Here is a 9,745-nt window from a genome sequence, read left to right on the forward strand (position 1 = left end):
CTTCGAGCTGATCTCGAATGTCTTTAATCTTGTTAAGATGTTCCTGTAAAGACATATGTTCGTCCATCATGATGGAGAACAACTGATTCTTTAGAAAGAAAGCTCTGCTCTTATCCGATGTCTCATGTAATTCCTTCAAATGTTGCCAAATTTCGGCAGTTGTCTTGTCGGAAGGAATATGTGGTCGTTGATCATCAATCGCTGACAGTTTGAGAAGCATAACAGCCTCTCGATTTCGATCATCAAACTTATCTTGATCTGTACCAGGACTGAGCTCTTTTCCCAAAACAAGCTGGTCAAGACACCTATACTCAAAAATGGTCAACATTCGTTGTTTCCAGATGTTATAATTGGTGCCATTAAAGCGCTGACTGCCTTCCAACATCAGATTGGTTAGTGAGGCCATCTGCACGTTTCCCAAGACACAGAAAACAAAAAACAATCCGGTACAGATTTCAATGCTTCGATACTGGGAAAAAAATTGCTAATTTAAACCCTAAGCACAGAAAATTCGCCCTTACAAATGCGATATTTTCAGGACTGAAAACGGCTTCAATATTTAAGCCTGATAAAATCCGCAAACTTTGCCCGATGCAACCAATTTCTCTCAATAATTCAAAGTTCAGGCTAAACAGCGGAATTGCAGCCCTGCAAAGCTTCAAGAATTCAAAAACTTTATAATACCACAGCCAAACAGCAGAATCTCCACAATAATCTTCAGAAAACAAAAGATTCGTCCCTGCAAAAGCGAATTTCTCAAAAAATGCAGAAACTCGACTGCTCTCTGTTTCGGATTCAGACGTTGTCGACTGGGCGGCAGAGAAGTAGGACGTCGTAGAGATTGTATTTGACGGCCACCCTCCAGGTTGGTTATTTTAAAGTGGTACCAAACGCTCTTTCCACTTGGAATAAAAAGTCCAATTTTTCCACCCACTCCACGGGAATCGAAACCAAGCAACAGCCTTTTCTTCCATGTGAAATGCGGCTCTTTTGCGTCAACTGTACCGGTAGACCCTAGCACATTCAGGCTCGAACGACAACTGCTTGGTGACTAGCGGCAGGAATTTGACGGAGGGAGACAGCGTTTATGCCAACAGTTGCACGTACCCACTCTCAGTTGCTTCCATCGATTGCCCTGGTGATTAATTTAGTATCGCAAACAGTTATTATAATACCCACGAAGGCGACGACGAAAATCCCTCGCAAAAACTGACCAACAATTGTATCACAGCAATGTGATTCTCCCGTGACTCGATCCTGCAGGAACAAATGCCGATCCAAGAGCAGATGCATACAAAGGTTAAAAAATAAGTTGTTAAAAACTTTGTTCGAACCTGACAAATATTCACTGCTCCAAATACGATCTCCAACACCACCGACTTTGAATTACGTCCTTGCTTGCTCAACAGGAACTCGAGTTCATGTCTAGTAATTCAGCATTCATCAACTGCACAGGGGTGTCTTTTCACCGAATGAGAATAGAGATCGCAGGATCACACAGAGAGCCCGGGCTTCTTAAAACAGACCTTCGGTACACACAAAAGTCCACGACCATGAAAATATTCACGTCCAGAGATACTAAAATCCCAACCCCATCTGACGATCAACAGCGTCGGATCAAAACAGCAGTTGCTCAATTTATTCTCGATGAATGTATCCAGAAAAAAATTATTTCAAACAGTGAAAAAATTATTTCAAAGAGCGATTTCGAAATGAAATACGAAATTTTTCCAAACAGTGAAAAAATTATTTCGAAAAATACCTGAGCTCTGATACCATAATCAATGAATGAATTGAATTGATTTACATGAGCAAATGAAGCTCAATAAGTAATACAGAGATATTTACAGAAATAGAAACATCAAGTTTCTATTAGGAAATAGAAACTGCTTAAAAGATAAAACTAGAAACAGCTGATAAGAATGAGCATTAATCACTAAATAGCATTATTCTAATAATATGTATGCAAATGAGCAAGTCTAAATGCCACGAAAAAAACAAAAATGCATCAAAGATACTTTAAGAATTTTTCAAATAATGTGTGCAGCTTTTTCAAATGCCACGTAGAAATAGATTTCCTAAGTTTGATCATACTGTGTAATCATGGTTAAACTGAGTTAAATAAGGTTGGTTAGGTTAGTGAATAAATCAACTATCCAGTTTAATCTTAGTTGAAATTAATTAGGTAGATTAGAGAAATATTAACCAAAGTGTTTAAGCTTGGTAAAATTTGATAAATAAGCATTAGAATAGAAGTTGCACAATCTTAGAAAAAAAAAGGGCTTGCTAGATTAAATGCGCCCTTAGGGCAACTTAAGTGTGTTTTAGAATAATTATCCTTCTTGTAATAAATTAATCGTGTCATTTAAACATGATTAACAATTTGTAAATAAGATATTGGCGCTAAAGTTTTGATTTGTGATAAAGTTGAAAGGGACAAACTCAATTTGTTGACTTGTGGTATAGCGGGCACATAATCCAACTGTCGCAATCTACCCCGCCCAGATCAATGGTGGGGAATCGATTTCGGACCCTCCAATCCATTCTATCGTTATCGGCAAGGGGGTTCGAAACACAGATTCACTTTCCCTGGCCCCATGCTACATGGCAAGCGCTCAGCATTTCGCACCCCCACCCTGCTCAAAACCTCTTACCATCTATCCACCCCTCCAAAAACCGCTCCATCCCCCGCCAACATCTATAAGCGCTCATCACCTCAGTAGCACCCGCCATGTCTCTGCTCCCCTTCCATTCCTATCATGCCACGCATCCTCCCCGCTCCTGCATACCTTTGCCTTTCCTTTCTACCGCATGTCTTTTCCTATTTGACATCTATCCTTTCTCGTTACACCCTATCCATTATATGATAATTGTTTTCTCCCAAACATGCACCAGATCACAATGGACCCACTCCATAACGGTCAGACACAATGGGGATTTCCAGTTGCCTATAAAAACCTCCCAATTGTTCAGTGTGGCCCCCTTTCTGCTTCCCATTTACTTCAGAGAACAGGTACATTGATTTAAAACCCCATCTCCTCCACCAAATTGCTCTATCACCCACTGTAGATTCCAGATAGTTGTTTCCCATCCAGGTACCTGTTACAGCAAGCGAATTATTCAGCAAGCAACCAAATTTTCCCAAGTAAATACCACTAGCTCTTCACCTCTTTTCCTAATAATTTTTAAAAATGGCACCTAAGGGAAAGTCGAAACCAACCAGCAAAAACCCAATGATCCCTCCTACCATTGACCTAGACCATATACCCCTGGTTAACCAGCAATATAAAATCACAAAGACCAATTGTGAGTTCGACTTGTTCGAACTGCACAATTGGCTCAAGCAAACCTTTCTGGACCAAAGTGATGAAATCAACCTCTAGGAATCCCTCTTGCCACAATTCATGTTTCCCAGACTCACCCTTTCCCAGATTTTGTTTTATGGTGTCAAGCCAAGTATATCCCCAACCAAAGAGCCATTGTGGCCCAGAATGGAGACATTTTGTTTACTATAACCTCAGAGTCAATTAACCAGATGCTTCAAGTCCCCCAGAATGATTCTTTGAGCCCTTTCTCTGTAGATTCCCTCATGGAACTCTACCAAAAGCTAACCTTCCCTTGAAGAGCCAGAATATTTGAAATTTTCTTGCCAGAAGATGTCCAGCTTCCAAAGAAGAATCCACCATATCCAGCCTCCATGTTTCCAGAAAAGACCAAGCAAATTGTCTCATTAGTATCTTGTCTCCTAGGGTATCAATCAGATCAATGGGTGGATGAACCTATCCTAGGTTTTCTGTCCATCTTTTCCACAGAAGAAAAACCTTCTGTAATGTTTAATTTCAGTCAATTCCTTGCAAACAACATCCATGAGCAGTTTCTCAAGATTACCACAGAAGGAATGTTTAAACATGCATCAGTGCTAGTTTATATGTTTCTATTTTACCAGGCAGAAAGATTCCCAATTGCTTTGCAGAAACTAGATGAACAAGGCAATGCACAATCAGTCATCCAGTGGACCTCTTTGGTGCGGAAGAATTCGAATAATTTCAGTTTCAGTGACTTCATAGACCAGTTCATTTATACAGTTGCATGCCTTCTTAACAGTAATGTGGAACCTAGAATAGGTTCTGAGATACAAAGAACCTTACACCTCAGTGAACAAGCTAAAACAGGAGACTGGTACTTGTACCAGAACTACACAGAAATTAGAGTGTATGGTTGTGAGCTGCCACCATACAAACTGCCAAAATATGTTCCTATGAGAATTTTATCATTGGAATATATAAGGAAAATGATCAACATGGATGACTTACACTTTGTTTCAGCTAAAAAGAAGGCACAGTTCAAGATCAAGACACAGGTGGGGCCATTCATATGCAACAGCAGAGCAGCAAGTAATGAGGCAGATGCACTTCTCAAACAAATGAACTTCCAATTAAGCTTTACTTGGTCATATGACCCCTTCGGCATCATTTCCAATTTAAGAGTGGAACAAAAGACCACTCCTGACACTCAAACTTCAAGGCCAAAAATTAAAAATTCATGAACCAAGATCAGTGGGAGGAGAACACTCTGTCAGAAGCTGAAGAACAAGTCTGTCTACAACCACTTCACAGACTCCAGTACCTCAAGAGAAGCATGACAAAAGGCCAAGAGAAGAAGAGTCTCCTACAGTAACAGAAATTGGAGCCAAGGAATTCCTAATATATAAAAAGAAGCAGAAAACTAATTCAAAACCAGTTTTCATGCAGGATGATGAAGAACAGGCTACTATAGTTTCGATAGGTCCACATGTTTCTACGAGACCAGAAAACATTTTTGTAGGTACAAGACAAGAAGATATTTTTGTAGGCTCTCCATCTTCCTCAGCCTCACAAGATCCTCCAGATTCAACACAGACAATAGAGTTGGCTCAAGGCCAAACAGAGCCAAATATTTTTGCTAAGTACAAAGCAATCAAGTAGAAAAATGAGATGCTAAAGGCCAGCACATATACTCAATTCTGGAAACAAACTGCTTCTTCCCAACACATGCTTCTGTCAGCCTTTGATACTGAAAAGGGAAGAATGCAAATGGCTTTTCTACAGGCACAGGTTCCATTCCCAAAATCACCAATAGACTACAAGAAGACAATTTTCTCCTTTGACACTAATCAAATCCATCCGATTGATCAGATGGATATGCACAAACAGACTAGAGAGATATTATACTCCACTTTGACTAATATTTCCATGACAACTTCAAAACTACACGCCTCCATCAGCAATATACAGTCACAGTTGAACCTGGAGAAGATCTCATCTATGGCAAAGGATACTAGAATCAAATCACTAGAGGACTTAGTCATTAAGCTAGGTTATGACCCCAGTGATGTAAAGGCAGTAGAGGAGATTGTGAGAAAAAAGAATGCAGATATAGCAGCTCTGAGGAAGCAGCTCAAGCTGCCATCTACAAAGGATCTACAGACAAAGGAAATGGGATAACTAGAAAAGCAAAAGGAATACATGTTCAAGATAATAATTGAACAGAATGTCCAGATCAAAGAAATGGAGGTGGAACTAGAAAAATTGCTCAAGGAGAAAGAGAAGTCCTCACAGTTGGCTTTAGTTCCACTAACTGTAGTGCCTATTTCAGTTGCAGGAACAGCAAAGGCTTCTACATCGACAACAGCACCAGCACAAACCACATATTCTTCTAGCGAATTGATTAAATCCATGCAGGAGATGTCCCTTCAGGGAAAAGAAATTGAGAAGTTAAAAGATCAGCTAAAGAATTTACAGGAACAGAAATTGAAGATAGACAACTCCTATGTAGCAAAATTACAAAAATCTCACAGGCTTGCTCAGAGAATAGAGTTTTTAGAGAGTGAGTCAATAATAGCTCAAACTTTAGCACAAGCCAAAGAAAACATATGGGCGAACATAAATCAGGCCATAAGAGAAATTTGGCCATCAATTCAGATCATCTTTGAACAAGAAGAATTGATGCAAAGATCAAAAACAGTGAGAGAGGATGTAAGAGAAATGTTGGGAGAGAAACCGAGTGAAGCAACAGCCTTAATCAAAGTTTTGAATTCTAAAACTAAGGAAGAACTAGAGGAGCTTCAGATTGCAGACAGAACAGAAACCATTTTGGAGATAAAGAATGTTTTACAGAAGAGGAATCTTATGAGACAACTAGAAAAATTGTGTCATACTCTGGAAACTGTTGTTCAGATGTTTCATACCAGGTTCAATTTACTGAATCAGAGAGGGCTGCCAGGGTTGGTAGCAATGAATGACAGATTGATCAGTTTGAGTGACTACGACCACAAACATTTTACTATTGCCCAAGAACATTTTACGTTTTAAGTTTGCAGGGGTAAAAGGAAGTATTACAGGAAAAGCTTTCCTAGAGGCTTTAGATTTTGATTTGATCATTAAACATGAGATCAAACACATTTTCATCAACAAACCTATATTTGAGAAATATACTGAAGTTGATGAAACATATGGAAAGCTAATAAAACTTTCTATCCCTAATGAAGATTGATGGGATCACTTGTGTGAATTACTTGAGTGAAACAGGTTTCATCTCATACAGCAAGGCAACACCTTTTTGGGACCAGTCATCAACAGCCATCCTTGACAATAGTGCCAGCAGCTCCAGCAGTTCAAAATTCCTAAATTTTTGTACTATTTGTGTAATCAGTTTTAGATATTTTAGGATTCTGTCTTGATCTTTTGAAATCAAGATATTTTGTAATTATTTCTATAAGTACTTCATAATTCAAAGTAGTAGAGGTTGATGTTTATGTAAAAGAAAAGGACCATTGATGTAAAGTTGTTCCACAAAGTTCTAGTGGACACATTTCAGTAATACAGAAGCTCTTACAAGATTCTTGTGTCAGATTTTTGGTGAAGTGATATTCTCCTTTGTTGTTGTGTTTTCCTTTCTCTGTAATTTCATATGTGTTTTCTAATCTATTTTGTTCAAAGAAAATTATGAATCTGAATTTGTTTAAGTACACTTAGTTCTGTCTTTTGAACAATTTCAATGCTTTCTACTGAAGTTAAGCAATAGAATTCTTAATTGCTCTCTGCTTAATGGACACTTGATCATTTCTTCCTTTTCCATCTCATCAAACATATAAGTTCCAAAAATCTGCCTATGTTGCCCTGTTAAATCTGTCTCTCAATGCTGAAATTAATCCATTCGAAGTAAATTAACTCCATTGCCCAATGGTATCTTGTTACATAGTCAACCACAGAGCCAAACCAAATCAAAAACCAAACCATTGATAAAATAACAGGTTTCCTTCCTACAAAATGGTCAAGCACATAAACATTTAATGTGATCAAGAAAGTGTCATGGACACAAGAACCATTTACTTCCTGGACATCCACATAGACACATATCCTTTCCCTTATTTTCTTATCCATAATTACAATCAAGTTAATCCACTCTTAATCTTCTAGGGAAAAAACATTTCAATAAATAACATCTTGTCTATTTCCTCTAAGTTTTTCCTCACTCAAGAATACATCTTGTAGGACCACTTCATTATAGGTTTGACATTTGGTTCAACTTGATTTTACTCTACCCTAACTCTCTTTTGATTCCATTCATCTCTATAAACTCCATGGAAAAATCCTCATATTCTCTAAGCACAGTTACAACTCATTAAATGATATTCACATCCTAGTGATCTCCCATTGACACTATGTTGGGATTCTTTGTAGTATCATATTACATTTCCTTATCTTTAGGGATGCTTGATATATTTACTCACCTTCATCATCCCCAACCTCCTTAACAAGTCTCTTTCAACCATTCTCTTAAATGTGAAGTGGTGTAACTCCTCACACTATCCTATAACGCTATAACAGTATCACTTAATCGCCTAACCATATATACTGATGAAATATTAATATTTAATATCCTTTATCTATATATATATATATAGGAATAATGTTGTGGAGTGGAATAATATTAGAGAATTAATTGAAAAGGATGGGTTGAAGGCATTAGCGAGCAAAGTAGAATGAGTAGGGCATGAGGGCACTAGGGAAGAGTAAGTAGGGCACGAGAGAAGAGCGAGTAGGGAATGAGGGCACTAGGGAAGAGTAAGTAGGGCACGAGAGAAGAGCGAGCAGGGCATGTGGGCGTTCAAGTAGGGAATATGGGAAACAAATATGGCAGCAAGCTCAAAAACGTTATGTATTCCCAAAATTTTGTCTGGTTATTTTGACAATCTATTGACAACGAATTAACAAAAAATGGCTCGAAATGGTCATTTTTTGAGCTTGAATTATTACGAAAATGGCTCGAATTGATGGATTATTAGAGTAATTGAACACTATAATCCAATCTATTGTTGACAAGTTGACAACACGGTAAAAATCAATGAAGCCACTCTCACTAATATTAAAATATGTTTACAAGATGCACAGGAGAAGATTTAGTTTCCTTAGCTTGATTTGCAGCTCCAACGAAATGAACTACAACAAAGGAATCCACATTTTGAATTAGTTCTTGTTCATAATAACTCTTTTTTTTAGTTTGAGTTTGATTCTCATCAACAACCAACACATGATTAAAATAATGATGCCATTTCAAGAACAATTTCACATGTATATGCAAAGGTTCCACTTGCACTTCCCAAGCCCATCATCAATCCTTAGGAAGAAGTCATTAACAACAAGTACATAACTGATCTCGGATATGAAAAGGAAGTGTCCTTTCACATTTAAGACTACTCCAAACCAATCCAGTTTTAGAGTGTTGGGTAAATTCTTCAAGACAATTCATTTTCACCTGCTCCACAACCACTTCAGATTCGTAGATGACAACATTGTGATCGAGTTGGTCAAATGAAAGATCAGTGTTTTGATCTTCACCCTTATGAGCATTATGCAAAACATACTCCTACAAGAGAAAAGATTCATCCTTTGATGGATTACTTCTTGGCAATGATCTCCTAAAGCCAAGAAAATATATCGGTCATACCTTAGAGTTTCGTTTTTAGTATTGACATGTCTTGCAGTGGAGATCTCTTCATCTTCTCAGCTTGTATTGACGGGTTGGAATTGATAATCAATGACTAAGTTCAAAGTTCTATCAAGCAGTCCTGAGCCACAAGCCTAAACTAGAGTCTACAGCCAAAGCCTAGAGCCAGAATCAACCAGTGCCAAAGTCAAAATTTTACCCAAATACAAAGCCATGTCCCATTGTTGAGAAATCTAGGGCAGCTAGATTGGGTGATTTCTCTTACTTTAATAACTGCTTGTGATGTACTTTTACTTAACTTGATTAGCTTCTTCTTTCTCTTGATTATATTTAGTGTTCTTATCATCAAACAGCTACCAAACCATAAAGAACAATAAGACAGGAGGACACAAGATGTAGGCGATCAGCCAAGACCAAAACCTCTCCACTTGAGAGGAAAACCCACAAGAATTCTTCTCTTCTTATAGAATTTTAATTGACGAATTCTGAGACCTAAGACCTTGACCAAGAACCCACTAAGACCAAATCAACATTTCTCCTTGATGAGCTTTCTTTCTAGCAATTTCGACTCCAAAAACTTCGATCCCAGCAGTTTCTTCTACAACTTTGACCCAACAGATTCTTCTACAACTTCGACCCAGTAGTTTCTTCTACAACTTCAACCCAGCAGATTCTTCTGCAACTTCAACCCAGCAGTTTCTTCTGCAATTTCGACCCAACAATTTCTTCTTCAATTTCGACCCAACAATTATCCAGC

The sequence above is a fragment of the Pinus tabuliformis genome, chromosome 8 (assembly GCF_031772625.1).
Source record: "Pinus tabuliformis cultivar Carrire ecotype Pingquan chromosome 8, CPIR1, whole genome shotgun sequence".
Taxonomy (NCBI): Eukaryota; Viridiplantae; Streptophyta; class Pinopsida; order Pinales; family Pinaceae; genus Pinus; species Pinus tabuliformis.